Source organism: Ornithorhynchus anatinus, chromosome X4, assembly GCF_004115215.2.
Source record: "Ornithorhynchus anatinus isolate Pmale09 chromosome X4, mOrnAna1.pri.v4, whole genome shotgun sequence".
Lineage (NCBI taxonomy): Eukaryota > Metazoa > Chordata > Mammalia > Monotremata > Ornithorhynchidae > Ornithorhynchus > Ornithorhynchus anatinus.
The window spans coordinates 7,453,055-7,475,142 of record NC_041752.1 but is presented as its reverse complement, the minus strand read 5'-3'; the positions used below and the strand labels follow the sequence as shown (position 1 = coordinate 7,475,142).

The 22,088-nt window shown below is 46.2% G+C and overlaps 1 pseudogene; it reads right to left on the bottom strand.

The window, feature by feature from the left end:
• Window positions 1–588: 588 nt before the first annotated feature.
• LOC114807799 lies at window positions 589–4,662 on the bottom strand (annotated as a pseudogene).
• Between the last annotated feature and the right edge of the window lie 17,426 nt (window positions 4,663–22,088).

The window sequence follows — 22,088 nt, the reverse complement described above, 5'->3', positions numbered from 1 at the left end:
TTAAATGATGGGAGGGGGAGGAGGCACCAGCGAACGAGACCGAGAATGACCGGCCAGAGAGGTAAGAGGAGAACCAGGAGAGGACCGAGTCCGTGAAGCCAAGGCGAGATAAGGTATGGAGGAGGAGGGGATGGTCGAAAGTTTAAAAGGCAGCAGAGAGATCAAGGAGGATTAGAATGGAGTAGGAGCCTTTGGATTTGGCAAGAATGAGGTCATGGGTGACCTTAGAGAGAGCAGTCTCGGTAGAGTGGAGGGGACGGAAGCCAGATTGGAGGGGGTCTAGGAGAGAATGGGAGTTAAGGAATTCTAAGCATCGATTGTAGACGACTCGTTCGAGGATTTTGGAAAGGAAGGGTAGTAGGGAGATAGGGCGATAACTGGATGGGGAAGTGGGGTCAAGAGCGGGTTTTTTTAGGATGGGGGAGACGTGGGCATGTTTGAAGGCAGAGGGGAAGGAGCCATTGGAGATTGTGTTAAGAGTGCCTTGTACCTTTGAGTTAGAACACCAGTGGGCCCTTCCAAAACCTAATTTCCATAGGGGAAGGAGGGAAACATGAGTTTACTTTGCACTAGTCAATGGGAGAAATATTAAGGGGTTTTAATGTTGACTTTCAGCTTCCTCAGTAACTGGTCCGAGATGTTCCTGTCTGGTCTCAGAAGGATCACTTAGACCTTGGGCCCAAAGATACAACCTAGGAGCCCAGCGTTGGAGGCCAAGATGGAGAAGATCTCCACGGCCACCATAGCCTTGCCTTTGGTGCTCAGGTAGGTGGGTAGGAAGGAAATCCAGACGCTGCAGAACACCATCATGCTGAACGTGATGAACTTGGCTTCGTTAAATGTGTCGGGCAGATTCCAGGCCAGAAAGGCCACTGTGAAGCTGACCAGGGCCATGAAGCTCATGTAGCCTAGGACACAGTAGAAGGCAGTGATGGAGCCCTCGTTGCACTCAAGGACGATGTGACCAAACTCAGACTGCGTGTTCAATCAGGGAAAAGGGAAGAGGTTCCCAGCCAGACTCCACAGATGGTCACTTGGATCAGGGAGCAGATGAGGATGACACAATTAGACACGCGGGGATCCATCCATCCCCGGAATCTCCACCCCGGCTTGGTGGACCTGAAAGCCAGGACCACTGTGATGGTCTTGGCCAGCACAGAAGCCACGGCCACGGAGAATATAATGCCAAAAGCAGTGTGTCGGAGGATGCAGGACACTGTGCTGGGATGGCCCATGAAGATAAGGGAGCAGAGGAAGCAGAGCCTGAGGGAGAAGAGGAGGATGTAGTTGAGGCTGTGGTTGTTGGCTCTGATGATGGAGGTGTCTCGGTGCTTGATAAAGATCCCCAAGGTCTGGGCTGTAACCAAGGAGAAAAAAAGAGCTGTAGAAAACAGAACAATCCCCAGCAGCTCATCGTAGGCAAGGAAAGTCATGACTCTGGGGAGGCAGCGATCTCTCTGCACACTGGGATATTCATCTTCGGGGCACTTCAGACAGTGAGTCGAATCTGTAAGAGAAAGTCCTATTGATCAATTTGCCCCCACAAATGAGTTAGGAGACATGATTTCTTCCTTGGTGGAACTGTAGTCTAGCTGGGGCGACAGTCATGAAATAAAGTAGAGAAAGGAGGAATATAAGAATCGAAAGATGGCTATGTGTATGAGTAATAATAACTATAATAATAATAAAGCAATAACAATAGCAATTGTGGTATTTGTTGAGCACTACTATATACCAGACACTTTTGATTAATTGTTTGATAACCTGGTGGGGATCGTATGGAGTTGTTGACTACCATGTGAAAGTTAGGAATCGGGAGACCATGGAGGAAAATTAGGGGATTAAGGTTTATTTAGGGCATTTGGACCAGCGCTGCGATAGGTACAAGCTAATCAGCCTAGAGATAGTCCATACACCACATGGGCTCAGTCTATCCCTGTATTACATATTAGATAACTGAAGTATAGAGAATTTAAGTGACTCCCCATGGTTAGATAATGCACACTTAGCAGAGCCGGAATGAGAACAAAGATCCTTCTGACTCTCAAACTCAGGGTCTATCCACTAGGCCAAACTACTTTTCCGTGAGTTGAGATATTCTGATCCTTTCTGCCCCTGCCATGAGCACAGGCTGATTCATCTCTGTTGCTTTGGATTCCCACACTCTTTATGAGATACTGCGTGGCCTAGTAAATAAAGCATGGACATGGGGATCAGTAGGTCGTGGGATAACATCCTACTCTGCCACTTCTCTGCTGTGTGACTTTAGACAAGTCACTTAGCTTCTTTGTCCCTCCGTTATCTCATACATTAAGTGGGGATTGAGACTGTGTACCACATATGCGATATGGACTGTGTCCAACCCCTCGTATAGTGCAGTGAGTGGCACATAGCCCTTAAGATAAAGTGGAAATATCACTAATTGCTCTCTAGAATTCAGTGTAGGCAGTGAAGTGGTGAATGTGGTGTGCTCAGCAGCCACCATGGTGATTTATTAGAAATTCCAGAGTCACTGATCTGGTCAATCAGCGATGTCCAGGTCACTGGATGCCTGGTTCCCTGAAGACCCTTACCTGTCAGGTTGGAGATCTCATCATCGGGGAATGGGGTACATTCGTAGCAGCAGATGGCCTTCCCCTCCAGAGCAGTTTTCCTGAATCCAGTGAGGCAGCTCTTGCTGCACACGGGGTCGAAGCATCGAGAAGGCAAAGGGGAACAAAAGAAGTTCCACTTAAACTTTCCCCTCCTCCCAACTTGCCCAATTCCACTGACAACACTGATATCCTCAAATCTGGAATCTTGGGAACCATCATCTGCTCCTCACTGGAATTCTTCTCTCACATCTAATCTCCTGCTAGAATCTGTTCATTGTCCCTCACAAAGGTATCCCTCATCAGGCCCTTCCTCTTCAAACAAACAGCCTCTATGCTACCAATACTAATATTAGTTACAACAACATTATAATTATTGTATTTACAAAACTTATATTATGTCTCAAGCAATGTATTAAGCTCTTGGGTAGATCCAAGTTAGGTTGAATACAGTCTCTGTGGCACTTGGAGCTCACAATCTAAATAGAAAGGTGTAGGATTTAATCATCATTTTACAGATAAGGAAACTGAGGTAGGGAGAAGTGAAGTGACTTGCCTAAGGTCACAGAACACACAAGTGGTGCAGCTGGAGATAGAACTCTGACCCTTTGCCTCCCAGGCCCTTGAACTTTCCTTTAGGCCAAGTTGCTTCTCAATTAAATGCCTTAGCCTTTTGACTCTTAGGATTGCTACAAGAAGACTCCCATCTCAGAACACTTATAGAGAAATGTGAATGGAGAAATGCAGACCAACTATGGGGACAAGAAACCTTTCTTGGAGCACCTAAATAGTAAAAGGTCCATGGGTTTTTTGGTTTTTTTTGTGCTTTATTTTGTTGGGGGTTTTTAAGGATTTTCTGGTTAGAAAGAGCAGGATATCTTTCTTATCTTATTCTAGATATTCTAGATATTAGGGAAGCAGCATGGCTCAGTGGAAACATCCTGGGCTTTGGAGTCAGAGGTCATGGGTTCGACTCCCGGCTCTGCCACTTGTCAGCTGTGTGACTGTGGGCAAGTCACTTAACTTCTCTGGGCCTCAGTTACCTCATCTGTAAAATGAGGGATTAACTGTGAGCCTCACGTTGGACAACCTGATTACCCTGTATCTACCCCAGCACTTAGAACAGTGCTCTGCACATAGTAAGCGCTTAACAAATACCAACATTATTATATTCCTAGGGAAATCCATAGGGGAGACCTTGGAAAATATTTTCCCAAACACAGCAGAATATTAAACCTTGACCAAACTACACAGATGCTCTCCACTTGAACTATGAGGCCAGGGGAAATTTCATTCTAGAATTACTTTCAGCCAGGTTCTCTGTATAAGAGAGCAGCACCAGAACTCATGGAGGTGCAATTTTCTGGTTCTCCTCCTTGACACAGATCGCCCAGATTAAAGAACAGTGCTCATCAACCTCTAATATTCCCTTTCTATATCCTTATTTTGCCCTCTGTCATGGGCCACTGACCTTTCTGATGTGAGAAATTCCACGGGCAACACCCTCAAGGGGTTGAGAAATGATGGAAATGGAGTATTGCAGATTATCAGTAAGGTTTCCACACACCAACCAGAGGACATGGCTGTGGGAGTGGAAGAGGAGGTACTTATCCACAAGCAGAAGGAGTACTGACACTTAGTGGACGACTAGGATGTGACCTAGGGTTTAGCTGGCCTGATAATGCTTTTCCATTCAAAACTGTCTTTTTCCTCACCTGAAGGAATCTGGAGTTCCACACAATGGCCTCCTTGTTAATGATCAAGTCATTCCCCATAGATGCCTGAGGTTAAAACTCTCTGATCTTCACTTGTATGTAGGTTGCCATTTCGAGTATCTGTAAAATGAGTATATCATAGCTTTGGACTGGCTGGGTGCCTCCATCAGTGTATTGCTGGTCACCATCACCAGTGCTGGCATTGAACTGACTCTGCCTCAGGAACGAGTGGAGCTGACAAGCAAAGAGTGTAGTGAGAGATGTAATGACACAGAAACTCATATGGGAGGATGAAGTTGAAAACTGCACGGAGGGAGCTCTGCTGCAGGGGATTGGGGGGGAATCTTACCTGCCATGGATGGGGCACCACTGTGTCCTCTGGTCTGGACGTTTCCATTTCAGAATTGGAAAAAAAGCATTTGATGAAGCGCACGTGCCACCCTATACATTGCACTGTACAAAGTGTGCTTTAATCCAGTCAATTCCATGTCAGTTTTATGCAAGTTTAACTCGTCAAAGCTCTCGTTTCCCACACAAGTAGAGTCCCTTTTTTGTTGCAAAACCTCAAAGTAACAGCCTAGACTGATTTCCCAGAAATCCTTCAGAAAAACATCATTAGGGTATTTAGAGGGGTTAATTGCGAGGAGAAAATCGTGAAAGCTAGGCACATAATCCGTGTGGATGGAGAATGACAAAGAACCTATGAAGGAATTGCCAGATAGGTGATAATCATTACTGACAGTATCATCAAAGTGAGCCAGGTGGACCCAAACTTTTCATCAGTTTGGGTCCACTGAGGAAAGCAAGACCCTTGCTATTTCCACCTTTCCCTCCTCCAGGCATACCATCTCACAGGGAAAAAAACAGCTCAGGCCTCTGATCCAAACCCTTGGAAAGACCTAAGACAAGAATGGTTTTTGTACCTCAAGCCCAAGTCAACGAACGCCTGGTGTCTGGATAAATACTTCCTCCTTGAAATATGAGATAAAATTTCTCGAAATGTTTGCATCATTTGAGAAGATGTTAACTGAAATCCTAATGGGCTATGTGTCAGGAAAGTTGAAAACACGATTGGAATATATTGTGAACCACAAGAGAAACTGCATTATGAGTAATGTGAAAGAAGACTGCATGTGCCTGAAGAAGAATGAAGATCCAGCAGTGTAGTATCGGTATTTATTAAGTGTATGTCTTGGGGTGAGAACTACTCTTTGTACTGTGTTGGGATGAGAACACAACAAGCTTGAATACAACTGAATAGTTTTATAAACACACCTGAGCCCACGAACGACTCACTGTTTAGGCTGGGGAAGACAGGCTTTAGAAATGAGAAATAAATCACGGTACATTCATCAATAGACAGTGACTCTTCTGCCGTCCGCCTGCTATCGCTCCTCGTCTCTGCCAACCTCCTGCTCCACCATATCTCGCCCACTCACCAACTTGGTCACACCCTCGATCTCGTCATCTCCTACCGCTGCACTATCTCCTCCCTCACCATCTCTGAAATCCCTCTCTCAGACCATAACCTTCTCACCTGCCTCTTCTCTCACACTCTCTCCCCCTGCAAATCTGTACTACTCCCCCACAGAGAACTCTGCTTTCTTGATCCCATCCATAGCCCCGCTGTCCTCTCTTCCCACTCTCGATGATCAGGTTACCGCTCTCGACTCCACCCTCTCTACTCATCTCAACTCTCTCGCCCGCCTCTCCCTCTACTGCTCTCGCTCCACTAACCCACTGCCCTGGGTCTCTGCCTCTGTCCGCCTCCTACGCTCCTATGCTCGAGCTCCTGAGCGCTGCTGGTGAAGGTCCAAGCACCAAGCCGACCTTATCCATTGGAACTTAATCCTTTCCTGCCTTAGCTCTGCCCTCTCCTCCGCCAGGTAAAGCTTCTTTTCTTCCCTCATTGACACCTATGCCCGTCACCTCCTCCAATTGTTCCGGACCTTTAATTCTCTCCTCAGGCCCCCTGTTCCTCCCCCTCCCCCATCCCTCACGCCCAACGATCTGGCCACCTACTTCATCACGAAAATTAACACAATCAGGTCTGAGCTCACCAAAGTCACCCCTGCCCCTTCCGCCTCTCCCTCCTTCCAACCCTCTCCCCTACTTTCCCATATTTCCCTGGAGGAGATCTCTTCAGAGGAGATCTCCTCCCTCCTCGCAAGTGCCACCCCTCCACCTGTGCCTCGGACCCCATTCCCGCTCACCTAATAAAAACCATCGCCCCTGCCCTCCTCCTCTCCTTAACTTCTATTTTTAACTGCTCACTCTCCATTGGCTTCTTCCCCTCTGCCTTCAAACATGCCCCTGTCTCCCCATCTTAAAGAAACCGTCTCTCGACGCCACTTCCCCTTCCAGTTATCGCCCTATCTCCCTACTACCCTTCCTTTCCAAGCTCCTAGAACGAATCGTCTACGCTCGATGCCTAGAATTCCTTAACTTCCATCCTCTACTGGACCCCTTCCAATCTGGCTTCCGTCCCCTCCACTCAAAAGAGACTGCTCTCTCAAAGGTCACCCATGACCTCCTTCTTGCCAAATCCAATGGCTCCTACTCTATCCTAATCCTCCTTGACCTCTCAGCTGCCTTTGACACTGTTGACCATCCCCTTCTCCTCCACACCTTATCTCACCTTGCCTTCACGGACTCCGTCCTCTCCTGGTTCTCCTCTTATCTTTTTGGCCGCTCATTCTCGGTCTCCTTCGCAGGCTCCTCCTCCCCCTCCCATCCTCCAACTGTTGGGGTTCCTCAAGGGTCACTTCTTGGCCCTCTTCTGTTCTACATCTACACTCACTTCCTTGGTCAACTCATTTGCTCTCATGGCTTCAACTATCATCTCTATGCAGATGACACAGATCTACATCTCTGACCCCGTCCTCTCCCCCTCCCTTCAGGCTCGTATCTCCTCCTGCCTCCAGGACGTCTCTACCCAGATGTCTGCCCACCACCTAAAACTCAGCATGTCCCAAACTGAGCTCCTTATCTTCCCTCCGAAGCCTTGTCCTCTTCCTAACTTCCCTATCACCGTGGATGGTACGATCATCCTTCCTGTCTCTCAAGCCCGCAAATTCGATGTCATCTTTGACTAGGCTCTCTCATTCACCCCACACATCCAATCCTTCACCAAAACCAGCCGGTCTCACCTTTATAATATAACAAAGATCCGCCCTTTCCTCTCCACCCAAATGGCTATCTTACTGTTACAGGCTCTCATAATATCCCGGCTGGATTATGGTATCAGCCTTCTCTCTGATCTCCCTTTCTCCCGTCTCTCCCCGCTCCAGTCCATTCTTCATTCCGCTGCCCGGCTCATCTTCCTGCAGAAACTCTCTGGGCATGTCACTCCCCTTCTTAAAAACCTCCATTGGTTGCCTATCAATCTCCGCATGAAACAAAATCTTCTCACTCTAGGCTTCAAGGCTCTCCATCACCTTGCCCCCTCCTACCTCTCCTCCCTTCTCTCTTTCTACTCCCCACCCGGCACACTCCGCTCCACTGCCGCCCACCTCCTCATCATCCCCCGTTCTCGCCCATCCCGCCATTGTTCCCTGTGCCATGTCCTCCCGCTGTCCTGGAATGCCCTCCCTCCTCACCTCCGCCAAACTAATTATCTTCCTCTTTTCAAAGCCCTACTTAGAGTCACCTCCTCCAAGAGGCCTTCCCAAACTGAGCTTCCACTTTTCCCTCTGCTCCCTCCGCTGCCCCTCTACCCCCCCACCTCCCCTCAGCTAAGCCCCTTGTCCCCCTCTTTTCCCTCTGCTCCTTCCCCTCTCCCTTCCCCTCCCCTCATCATTGTGCTCGTCTGCTCAGTTGTATATATTTTTTCTTACCCTATTTATTTTGTTAATGAGATGTACATCACCTTGATTTTTTTTATTGCTATTGTTTTAATGAGATGTACATCTCCTTGATTCTATTTATTGCTATTGTTTTTGTCCATCTGCCTCCCCCGATTGGACTGTAAGCCCGTCAATGGGCAGGGACTGTCTCTATCCGTTGCCGATTTGAACATTCCAAGCGCTTAGTACAGTGCTCTGCACATAGTAAGCGCTCAGTAAATACTACTGAATGAGTGAATGAATTGAATGAAAGGAAATGGTTCAGTGTCAAGGGATGGTTTGGGCTGTTCTATGAAGGAAAGATGTGTTCTGATGGAATCCCTTGGCTGAGACTGCAATATCCATGTACAGATCGTCAAGGCCATCAATTTCTTTGAATTGGAAAGAAATAATGGAATGACCTGGATCCTCAATGGGCTTTGAAAGATGTATGGATCTAGAGTGACCATCAATTCAACTGTTCCAAATCTGTGGTATTGCTATAGCCAAAGAATGTAAAAGCAGCTCTCAGTGACAAAGATGTTAGAGCCATGTTGGAAATAGAAACCTAACTTATAGTACCAATAGAAACAGTGATTGTACCTTTTGTCAAAGTACAGTTAAAGAGCTTTTCAAGATTGAATACAGCAGAATCACCATCAGGAGTGATTTTTAAAAATTATGTCACAGAAATTAATATATGCATTAAAAACCAAAATCCATTGAAGATTTATTTTGTAGCTGATTGGAGGTCAGACAAAATGCGGGCCTTCCAAAATCTAAATTTCAACAGGGGAAGGAGGGAAACATGAGTTTACTTTGCACTAGTCAATGGTAGAAATATTAAGGGGTTTTAATGTTGACATTCAGCTTCCTCAGTAACTGGTCCCAGGTGTTCCTGTCTGGCCTCAGCAGGATCACATAGACCTTGGGACCAAAGATGCAGCCCAGGACCCCAGAGCTGGAGGCCAAGATGGAGAAGTTCTCCATGGCCACCATGGCTTTGCCCTTCGTGCTCAGGTAACTGGGCAGGAAGGAGATCCAGACCCTGCAGAACAACAGCATGCGGAGCATGATGATCCTGGCCTCATTAAAGGTGTCTGGCAGATTCCAGGCCAGAAAGTCCACAGTGAAACTGACCAGGACCAGGAAGCCCATGTAGACTAGGACGCAGTAGAAGGCAGTGACTGAGCCATCGTTGCATTCAAGAACGATGTGACCAAACTCAGCCTGCGTGTTGGAGTCAGGGAAAGTGGGAGAGGTTCCCAGTCAGATCCCAAAGATGGTCACTTGTATCAGGGAGCAGATGAGGACGACACAGTTAGACACGCAGGGACCCATCCATCCCTGGAACCTGCTCCCTGACTTGGTGGCCCTGAAGGCCAGGACTACCGCGATCGTCTTGGCCAGCACCGAAGCTGCGGCCAAAAAGAATATGATGCCAAAGGCAGTGTGTCACGGGATGCCAGACTGTGCTGGGACGGCCGATGAAGATGAGGGAGCAGAGGAAGGAGAGCAGGAGGGAGATGAGGAAGTTGTAGCTGAGGCCGCAGTTCTTGGCTCTGACGATGTGGGTGTCTCGGGGCTTTATGAAGATCCCCAAGGTCACGGCTGTGATCAGAGAAAAGAAAAGAGTTGAACAATGCAAGGTAATTCCCAGTGGGTCATCAGAGGAGAGGAATGTGATGAGTTTGGGCAGGCAGTGGTCTCTCTGTGCATTCGGATGCTCATCTTCGGGGCACTTCACACACTGGGTGGCATCTGCAAAGGAAAGTCCGGTGGGCAATTTGTTTCCATATTTCTCTATTGCTCTTTCCGTTCCCTTAGAAATATCAGAAAATTTTTCATTTAGATAATATGTTTGCAGTAATAATTACTGTTAATTATCCTAATTATCATCACTATTTTTGTTAAGGTCTTATCATATTTCAAACATTTTTCTAAGTTCTAGGTTAGACACAAATTAATCTGGTCAGACACAGATCCCATCCCACTTGGGGCTTACAGTTTAAGTAGGATAAAGAACAGGAAAATTAATCCCCATTTTTCAGGTGAGGAACCTGAGGGACATAGAAGTTAAATGATTTGACCAAGGGCACATAACAGTCACTTAGCAGAGCAAGGATTAGAGGCGAGGGCAGCTGTCTCCCAGGTCATGCTCTTTCCACTGGGTCATACTGCTCAGTGATGGGTACGTTCTAAGTGGGGAGCGTTTGGGAAGGAGATAAAGAATTTAGTTCTGGTTTCTTCAACCTTGTAATAATAATAATAATGATAATAGTATTTGTTAAGGGCTTACTATGTACCAAGAACTGTTCTAAGAGCTGGGGTAGATACAATGATGATGATGGTATTTGTTAAGCATTTACTATGTGCCAAGCATTGTTCTAAGTACTGGGGTAGATACAAGGTGATCAGGTCGTTCCTCGGGGGACTCACAGTCTTAATCTCCATTTTACAGATGAGTTAACTGAGGCACAGAGAAGTTAAGTGACTTGCCCAAAGTCACACAGCTGATAAGTAGTGGAGCTGGGATTAGAACCCACGATCTCTGACTCCCAAACCCATGCTCTTTCCACTAAGCCACGCTGCTTCCTCCCTCCTCCCGTGGGATTCTTCCGTCTGAAGTCACTATCTAACCTGTGCTTCATTTGACACAGTCCTCTCTTGGGTCTCCTTTAACCTCTCTAACCAATTTTTCTACATTCATTTCAAAAGCAATTTGTCTGCTTTCAAACCCCAACCTATTCTGGAGGTCCCTCATGACTCTATTCTCCTTTCTCTTCTCTATCTTCATTCATTCAATAGTATTTATTGAGCGCTTACTATGTGGAGAGAACTGTACTAAGCGCTTGGGATGAACAAGTCGGCAACAGATAGAGACAGTCCCTGCCGTTTGACGGGCTTACAGTCTAATCGGGGGAGACGGACAGACAAGAACACTCACTCTCTTGAGCAGTCCATTTCTTCCCATGAGTTCAAGAACTATTTCCCCACAGATGACTCCTCATTCTCTCTTGCTAGCTTTGATTTCTCACCATCTCTGCATTTCCATTTCTCCTCCCTTCAGGATATCTTTATATGGACATGCCTCTGGTATCTCTCAATATGTAATAAACTGAACTCATTTTTCACCCAAATCCTCTTCTCCATCTATATTTCCCATCACATTTGACACTCTACTATCCTCCCCATGTCCCAAGGCCATGAACCTTAGCCTCTAGGAGCTCAAAATCTAAGAATTAGGAGGTAGGTGCTGGGACTTTGGCTACAGACACAAAACGAAAGGCTAATAAAAATGTAAAAGGCTTTGACGATGACAAACGTGTCAGAACAGCAAGGTGTTAGGCTCAGACCAGAATTCACATAAGTCACAGTTACGACCACACCCACGGCCTTCTCATCACTATAAAAGTTATAAGATGTTCTGCAAATATTTGTCTCCTTTCCCGAGGTGGAGCAGGTGGACCTGGGGAAAACCGGTCTTCCAGGGGAGGACAGTGGCATTCCCGTCCAGCTGGTAACAAGCACTGGGATCAGAAAGACCAGGAGAACCACTCATGTGTTTACAGCTTGTCAAGGCCTTCCTAAAATGAAGTAAGAGATTATTGGAATCCCAGTGTTCCATTTTTTACATCAGTTGATTCATTAAAATAATCAGCAATGGCCCAGCTGTGATGATGACCAAGCCACCTAAGAGGCAGGCTTGAATTTGGATGCTCTGGGCAGTGTTGACCCCTCTTCTGGTTTGTGGATCTCACTCCCAATCTCAATTATTTCTAGATTCCTGTCTGGAAGGTGAGGGAGTAGGAAGAGGTGTGAACAGCAGTGGCGCGGTTGTATGGAGAAAGATTGTAGAGTTGCTAAGCTGGTCAGCCAATTGCCTCAGAGTGGAGTATTCTGGGAGTTCGTGCCCCTCCCTGGGTATCTGGTTCCCTGCCAGACCCCTACCAGTCTCGTTGGAGATCTCGGCCTCAGGGCAGGGGAACAATCATGGCATCAGACAGCCTTCCCATCCCGAGCTGTTTTCCTGTATCCGGGCCTGCAGCTCGAACTGCACACGGTGTGTGTGTGGGTGGGAGGGAGTGTGTGTGTCTGAGCATTGCGACATAGAGTAAGGACAGTGAGAAAAAGTGGTTGTCAGTTGGGGAGGGAGAAGGAGATGCCATGGGAATGTGAGCTCTAAGGAGTGATAAGGGCTGTGCCTGACTCTATAGGAATCATCTCGATTCCTATTCTGGACGTTTTATTGGCATCGATGAGAGACAATTCAATGTCTTCATATCCAATCCAAGTATCCTGCCCCTTTTCCCTGCATAGGATTGCCTCAAGGAAACTCCAACTGCAAATTTATCTAAGGGAGAATAGTGAACCTAGAGGTGCCTTGGGGAATGGCACAGAAAAGGTTAATTCTGGAGTATTCTCTCTCATAAAAGGTTAATACAAGAGCAGGAGTAATACAAATTCCATAAGGCGTTCTACTCTCACAGACCTTGTGTTTATATAGGCAGGAAGTAAGACACTGTGAGCATTCATACACTCAATGGTATTTATTGAGCACTTACTGTGGGCAGAGCACTGTACTAAGAGCTTGTAAAGTACAATTGTGCAGCAAATAGAGACAATCCCTACCCAACAACGGGCTCACAGTCTAGAATTACTAAACAGAAGACGCCCAGAAAAAAAGTTTATCAATAATAACATGGATGTATGGTTATTGCTATTATGAGAATTAGTGTGGTCTTTTGGAAAGAGCATGGGTCTGAGAGTCAGAGAACCTGGTATCCAACTCTGGCTCCGCCTCTTGTCTTCTGTGTGATCTTGGGCAAGGGACATTACTTCTCTATGCCTCAGATAACTCATCTGTATAATGGGGATTGAGAACGCAAACCCCATGTGGGAAAGGGACAATATCCAACCTTATTATCTTATATCCACCCCAGCGCTCAGTAGAGTGCTTGGCCCCTAACAAATATTATTAATAAAATTATTCCAGGTCTGGATCACTGCTACATTATTTGAAAGAGAGTAAATGGACAGTGTGATGACTGAGTCCCTGGGAATCTGTCTCCACCAGTAGCAAAGAGAAAAGTAAAGAAATAGGTTTAGTTGACCTCTTGGATACCCACTATTCCTGGTGAAAGATGAACTATCAAACAGCCTTATCATTTCCCTTCTATATCCACCATTTCCCTCCAGTAATACATAATGATTTGAAGTTCCTAAATTTATCCAGGCCACTCAAGTAAGCTGACATTTTCTTCTTCCACTGAGTTCTTCTTCCCAGAGTGACAGATTATATTTATTTATACCCTCCTAGGCATCTCCTAATTCTTTTGTATTATGCTCTCTCAAGCACTTAGAACGTAATAAATGCTCCATCAATACCACTGATGATTGAGTCTGGGTGAGGCACTATTCTAGAGAGAGTTTGGGAGATTATCAAAAAACAAAAAAAACCAAAACTCAAACTAATCAGAGCCAGTGGTGTCAGTCTGGGGAGGAAAGGTGCTTACCAGAGCAGAAGGAACACAACTCCTTTCTGGACATTTGGGGATTGACTAAGGGTTTGGCTGGACTGATAAAACCTTCTTATAAATGACACACAAATGTTATTTTTTTTTTCATTTTTCTCACCTGGGTGAATCTTCTGTTCCACACAATGGCCTCCTCGTTAATGGTCAAGTCATTACCCTTAGAAGCCTGGGGATCAAACTCTCCGACCTTCAGTAGCACAAATGTAATCCACCTGGGTACCTGTATATTCAGTATATTGTAGTTCAAGACTGACTGATTGTTTCCATTTTTGTATTGCTGGTTCCCAAGGCTGGTACTGAGCTGCCAGAGAGATAGATAACAATAATAATATTGTGATATTTGTCAATTACCTACTCTGTGTCAAGCACTATACTAAGTCTTACTCTGTGTCAAGCACTATACTAAGTCCTGGGATCGTTACAAGATAATCAGTTCCCACACGTGGCTCACACATTAAGCAGGAGGGAGAGCAGGTTTTCAATTCCCATTTTGCAACTGAGGGAACTGAGTCAAGAGAGAAGTTTCCCAAGGTCATACAGGAGGTAAGTGGTGAAACTAGATGTAGAACCCAGGACCTCTGACGCCCAGCCCCTTCATCTTTCCTTGAGGCCTCGCTGCTTCTTACTGCGGGACAACGCGACTTATAATATCACATAGGGAAGGGAAGTTTCCAATCCTACAAGAAGCAGACTCTGTCCTAGAAGACTCCGCGGGGGAATCTTACCCACCATGGAGGGGGAACCATGGTGTCTCCGGCCACACTCTTTTGCCTCTCTACCAGGACAAGAACATTTCATGGAGCCCACGGGCCAATGTGTATATAGCATTGCACACGGTGTCCTGCACCCCAGACATGTCCAGATCAGTGTTATGCAAGAAATGGCTCTCCAAGCTCTCATTTCTCTTGCATTCGTACAAGGGCCCTTTGCTGACAGAGTCTGCAGATGGAAAGAAACAGCCAAGTTTAGCTTCCCAGAACTCCTTGAGAAAAACATCATCCAGCTACTTCAGAGGGTTAGTTGCTCGATGGAAATCTTTGAAATTCCTGGGAGCCACTTGGTAGAGGGAGGGGAACTGCATTGGATCCATCAGGGTGGTGTCAAAGGGGCTGTAGGTGATCTGGATGAAGATAGTCTAGCTCAGTAATAAATTAAAAATTAAGATTTGAAGAAACAAGAGTACTAAAACAGTATAAACTGGATTTGAGGATAAACTTACTTTATCACAAATCTAATGTATATGCATTACTACACTTCCTTTGAAGTCTTAATTCGTTCCAAAAAAATTGAGAGTTAAACAAAAGGTCACTAAATTCATAATCGAATCCTCTGGAAAATAATGCAGAATACACTAATGCATTCCTAATTTTTTTTAAAAAAGCTCAAAACATTTTAGAAATACTATTTAAACCTTATTTGGAGTTAATGTAGTTAATAATCACTTCATCAACAAATACTGTGGGTTAACTTATCTGGTTGTTTAAATCATAAAACGTTAACAAACATGCACACACATGAAAATTAAAATTGTTCTCCCTTTTGACTTTACCAAACCTAGAATTTTTTAAATTTCAGCTTGACTTGCACTTGAGTCCAGACGGTTCAATATAGTGAATTTAACTCCCAGGACTAAGGCCAGGACAATCTCCCCTCCCCCCACGTGTCACTCTCAGACCTATGTACTTTTTAGAGATGCAGCGGGGCTTGGGAATCAGAGAACGTGGGTTCTAATCCTAGCTCTGCCACTTATCTGCTGTCTGTAATTGGGCGAGCCACTTAACTTCTCTGTGCCTCAGTTACCTCATCTGTAAAATGGGGATTAAACTGTGAGCCTCACGTGGGACAACCTAATTATCTTGTATCTACTCCAGCGCTTAGAACAGTGCTTGGCACATAGTATGCGCTTAACAAATACCATAATTATCATTATCATTATTACTTTTATTATTATTCCCAGGTCAATGGGGGCTCAGTCACCTCCGAGGACCATTTCACCTTGGAATCTTCTTATCTACGGGGATCCCTGAAATGCGCTCCTGTGGGAATCTGGAGCAAGGGGCCGTTCTGTCTTCCCCCAAACCCTACCCCACAGCCCGGGTATCAGACCCCACTTTCCACCTCTTTCTGCACAACAAAGCAACACAAGGCTCAACAGAGCCGTGTCTTCTCTTCCCCACATCCCGGGGGAAGATTCAGGAACCAAGACACCAGCACAGTAAAGGGATTTCTAGCTTCTCCTTCCTCAAGCTGTCACGGATCCAGAACTAGACAAGCATTTCACATCAGAATAGTCACCCAGGTCACTTTTGAACCGAAGAAGCAAAAGAAAGGCAAGAAACCCTCAACTAATATGAGAAACGGACTGATACCTAAGCAGTTTTCCAAATCCCCTCTTTACATACGGGACAGAGGATGAACCTGACAACAGAGCTTGAGAAACCGGCAGAAATTTCCCCAGAGATGGCTAATTGCAGAATTCGATGTGTGTAGAAAGGCTGGTGAGGGTAATGAGTAGGGGCGAAGCTGAGCTTCATGTGTTTTGGATTAGACTAGGAACTAGGGTGATATTACCCTACTAGCGGGAATTTGTGGAATCCTAGGATATTGGCCATGGCCTGGGACAAGGAGCATTTGACCCCGTTGATGACGGTCACCAGCTTTCTCCGCCCCAGGCAGCTGTAATTGGGAACTGAACGCCCCGCTCCCCAGAGCAGCATCAGAGACTGCTCCACGGCCAGCCTCTCCCCGGAATAAGGTATCAGAGATGTGGAATCCCAGGGAGACATTGTGCAGGAGGCTGGGGTCCTTGTTGATCTGCTCCATGGCAAACACCAGGGCTAAGACGTACTGGATGTGTTTAGGGACAAGCTTGCAAGAACAGGGAGTGAGGTTTCTCCCAATTTTGTGCAGTATTCCACACGCAGTACATGCCTAATAAATTTTACTACTACTTCTAGAAATGGGGACTTTGTATGATAGCTTGGTGCTGTAGAGATCGAGCACTGGGAACTGGGTCGGGGAGTCAGGAAAGAGAGTTGTTAGTGGCTTGGGAAGGCAGAGGCTAGGACTGTGGTGTGCTGCAGTTCTTCTCATGAAGCAGAAGCAGCTTGTCTTTGGCAGGAACAGAGAGGAAGGAGATTACTAAGCAGCAGGTCCGAGGGAAATGAGAATTGAGCTGACAGCTGCTGCCTGCTCTCTGGCATTACAAAGCAATCAGGCACACGGAGTACGGCGAGCAAAGTAACAGGTAGAGAAACGATAGAGCATGGAGATTCCTCGGCAAAGCTGTTCAGCAACATTTAACAGTCACAGCATGCCCAGCCGCCCTACTGCTCAGAGAATGCAAACAATTCCTTGTTCATTTCCAACCTTCTGGCACATCTCACAGACATTATAGCCATATCCAGGAAACACGACACTTATGCAAATTTGATGTCGACCCAAAAAAGATATTCGCTGAGCTCCTTGGGAGTCCCTTCAAACATTCAGAGCTAAGAGCCCTCCAATGAGAAAATCCCCATCTTTGTAGTAGCCCCGTGAGTAGTCCCTGCTCAAGGAGCACTGATTCCCAGACTCAGAGAGAAAAAGTGACTGGAACCACAGCCACAGCATCAGCTGTAGCAGCAGCAGGACCGCGTTTCCCCATCTCAGAGCTGTAGCCCTGATGCTCCCTTGAGCTGAGAATGATGCTGAGCCTCAGCCAGCCCCCCAGTATGAGTCACTGGAACCATCGATTTCCCGTTGCAGGCAGTAACAAACTCAGACACACACACACACACACACACCCCTGGGAAGCAAGCCTGGGTTCTGAGAAGCTCCGACTCAGACCTGTTCGGGAGATATTTAACGTCTCAGAGGCTAGAGTTACCTTGGTGGGGGTGGGGAAGGAATATTTTTTCTTCCATTTCTTCAGCTCCATCGAGACGTCATTTTCCTCAAAGTCTCAGCGACACTAGGGAACGTTCCTGTGCAGATGTCCAGCACCTGTGTCCGTTCTTTTTTTTCCTGCAAAGAATAAACAATATCCCTCCATTCCCCCAGCTTCCTCAATCCGCTCTGGTGAACCCCAGAGCTTCAGGATTGGGATCTAGATGACTTCACACACACTTGATTCCCCTTTCCTGGATTGGGGGCATCCTGCAGCTCCCTTGACGGGCCCAGACTCTCCTGGTCCAGCCAGCGCCTAAGGGGCCGGGAACAGGGGATAGACTCTTGTAGGTACAAGACTACCAAAGCCATCAGTGATAGCTACCAACTTCCCTTCTCCTTGGGCTTCTCCTCAGCCTTAGTCTCTTCTTGCCTTTTAATTGGCCTCTCTTAGAGGAGCTCAGTGGAGCTACATCAGATCGTCCGGGAGCTTAGCTACAATCCGTTCCACTCCCCTTTTGTTTTTCCACCCACAGTGCACAGACAGCAATTCTGAGCATATATCTGAGTACAGAAGGGATCACCCCTTCGCTCTTTCTATTTATGTCTATTTCCCTAACATTTAGAAAAAAAATATTTCCTAAAACACTTGCTGTGGAAGCCATGGCCTTGGGTTCCACCTCTCGTTTCGATTTCTCCATTAATGACTCTCAAGGAAACATCTACTTATTGTTTCAAAATTGGCTTCTTCTACCTGCTCCTTGGGCTGCTTTCCTTGTCATCTTCTAAATCACTTGCTCCCACTTTTCTTTCTAAAAGATATTTTCAATTTATTCTCTTTAGATATCCCTTCCTGTAATATCATCAGATACACCCTTTCCTCCCCAATTAATTGATCACTCAATAGTAGTCAGCTCTTTCATTTCTATGTATTCATTCTCTTCTTCCACTATAGCCAGTTTGCACTCTTTATTCTTCTAAAGCTATATTTTAACTTACTTTCTTGAAATTTCGATTTACGTTCTTGCTAGTCTCTCCGTTAGTCCCTCCTTATTTGATTGGGAGTCCATTTGGGGGATTTTTAAAAAAATGGTATTTGTTAATTGTATATTGTGTGCCAGACAATGTACTATGAGCTGAGGTAAATACAAATTAATCAAGTTGGACATGGTGCATGTCCCGCACTGGGCTCATAGTCTTAATTCCCATTTTACAGGTGACATAACTGAGGCACAGGGAAGTTAAGTTAGATTTGCCCAAGGTCACACCAAGACAAGAGGCGGAGTCAGGGTTAAAACCCAGGTCCTTCTGACTCCCAGGCCCGTGCTCTATCCACTAGGCAGGGGGAGCTAGTAGGAGCCAACTCTTCTCTTTCTCGGAGAGTCTAGGAGCGTGGGAGAATTTGAAGTCCCCTCTAGAGAGAGCGGTAGAGGAGACTATGTCATCTGGGAAGAGCCAGGTTCCACTGAGACCGAGGAGGGGGAGTGACTGGGTCAAGTCACTGGGTCAAGGATGATGAGAAGCTTGACCACAGTGGAATGAAGGTTCCACAGGCCGCACTTGGATGAGCATGGGGAAAGTGTGCATGGGGTGAGGGAGGTGCAAGGGATGGGGAGTAGTCGGAGGGAAGTGAAAAGGGCCAACGTATGGGGAGAGGCAGCATGGCCTAGTGGATAGACCACGGGCCTGGGCGGCAGAGGGACCTGGGTTCTAATCCCGACTCTGCCACTTTTCTGCTGTGCGACCTTGGACAAGTCACATCACTTACTGGGCCTCAGTTACCACATCTGGAAAATGGGGATTAAGACTGTGAGCCCTAGGTGGAAAGGACGGTGTCCAACCCAATTACCTTATATCTACCCCCAGAATTTAGTACAGTGCCTGGCGCATTGTTTAATATATACCACAATTATTATCATAATTATTTCTAAGGTCGATGAGGAGGGGTGATGAGCGTTAGGGGCAGTGGTGGAGAGGTTAGAGGGAGGGGATTGAGGGCACATGGGGTGACCAAGGCGGAAGAGAAATAATGATGGCATTTGTGAAGGGCTTACTATGTGCCAAGGACTGTTCTAAGCGCTGGGATAGAAACAAGATTATTAGGTTCTCCCACGTGAGTCTCACAGTCTTAATCCCCATTTTTACCGATGAGGTCACCGAGACACAGATGACCAGCCCAAAATCATACAGCTGTCAAGTGGTGGAGCCTGGATTAGAAACCACGACCTCTGACTTCCAATCCCGTGCTCTTTCCACTAAACCACGTCTGGAGCTGCCACGGTTGATCAGTAAAGGCCATTGGCCAACGCAGTTTCTTTTAGTAGATGGGTACTCCGTAGTTTCCAGATGGGGGGAATCCACATGTCCTAAACTGTGACTAGCAAGTCATTGGAGAGGCCGTCTAGAGTGAAATGGTGAATGTGATCAAGTCGTTATTTGTAATGGGTGATTGTTGACACCTTCTTATCTGCTGGGTGAGTCGCTGTTCTGCTTTGCTGGAAGGACGTTAGGTTTCCCGGTGTGAGAAGTGGTGGAGATGATGGGGATGGGGGGCGGGAATTTGGCAAATTCAGGTATTGGGAGGAGTTGGAAATGAGGTGCATGGGGGCGGGATCGCATCCTTCTGAGCAGTAACAGGCTTCCGCTGGGCGGGACTGGGGAGACGACTTTCCCCTTTGAGTTGAAAAAGAAGAAGCACGATGTAGACCATGTAGACCATATAGTGGACAGAGCACGGACCCAGGAGTCAGAAGGACCTGGGTTTAATTCCGATTCCGACACTTAATAATAATAATTATGGTGCTTGTTAAGTGCTTATTATGTGCCAAGCACCGTTCTAAACGCTAGGATAGATACAAGGTAATCAGGTTGTCCCACGTGGGGCTCACAGTCTTAATCTCCATTTTACAGATAAGGTAAATGGGGCACAGAGAAGTTAAGTGGCTTGCCTAAGTTCACCCAGCAGACAAGTGAAGGAGCCGGAATTTGGCTCCCAAACCCGTGCTGTTTCTACTAAGCCATGCTGCCATGTGACCTTGGGCAAGACACCTCTCTTCTCTGTACCTCGGTTCCCTCATCTGTAAAACGGGGATTAAGACTGTGAACCCCAAATAGAATAGAACTGGTTCCAACCCAATTACCTTGTATCTACCCCAGCGTTTAGTTCAGTAACTGGCACGTAGTACGTGCTGAACAAACACCACGATTATTATGGTTATTATTATTAATATTATGAGGAGGAAGAAGAAAAGAAGAAAGGGGGTGCGAGGGCGAGGGAAAGGGCTGGGCAAGCAAAATTCTTCGTGCTTGGAAGTCTCGTCACCCAGCAGCATAGACGGAACTGGCCGCCCTCTTGAGGGGGTCAAATCGGAGAAATCTACAGAGCTCCTGCAGAGGCTGTTTTAAAAGGTTGCTTCATCAACCTCACCTTGTATGCGAGTGACAATCTCCATCGTTATCACAGCTTTCTTCGTTTTTTAGGCCAGTCCATTTTGGGCCTCTGCTCTGCCGTCTTTACCTAGTCCTGATCTGTCTGCTCTGAGTCCAGTTAGAACTTTGATAATACTAATACTAATAATAGTATTTGCTAAGCCCTTGTTATGTGCCAGACACAGTTCTAAGCGCTGGGGTAGATACAAGATAATTGGATTGGAGACAGTTCCTGTCTCACACAGGGTTCACAGTCTTAATTCCCATTTTACAGATGAGGGAACTGAAGCACAGAGAAGTTAAGCGACTTGCCCGAGGCCACATAACAGACAAGTAATGGAGCTAGGATGGATATTTGACATTTGATATTTGCCTCACCCCCAACCCCACAGCAATTATGTACGTATCTTTAAATGATTTATTACAAATTACATATTTATTCATATTAATGCCTGTCTCCCCCTCTAGACCGTAAGCTTATTATGGGCAGAGAACGTGTCTGCTAATTCCTTATATTGTATTGTACTCTCCCAAGCTTTTAGAGCAGTGCTCTGCACATAGTAAGTGCTCAATACATTTATGCACGTGTCTGTAACGTATTTATTTATATTAAGGTCTGTCGCCCCCTATAGACTGTAAGCTCACTGAGGTCAGGGAATATGTTTGTTTACTTGTTATATTGTACTCTACAAAGTGATTAGAATAGTGTTCTGTACTCAGTAAGCACTCAATAAATACTATTGAATTCATGAATGAAATAATAAATAAATGCCACTGATGGATGGATTGATAGAATTAAGATCATGGTGGGGGTTTTTGGACTGAAAAGGGACTGTAAGATCGCAGGTGTCACTAGGCCTATGTCGGGCGGTATTGTATCTCCCCCACAACTGGGAGATATAGAGATATAGGTGTCCACCCGTTCTTCCAACCCCTCCCCCCACCCCCCATCAGCCACACATTTCATCTCGGGGGCTTCACTACTAAAGAAAGTTACTGGAAATTCTTTGAAGAACAGTTCACTTCCCAGTATTGGGACATGGATAGAGAGTGAACCATGAATGAATCCTTCCCCACTGGTAGAGAAGACGAGGGAACTAGCCACAGATATCAGTTTCTTTTTGA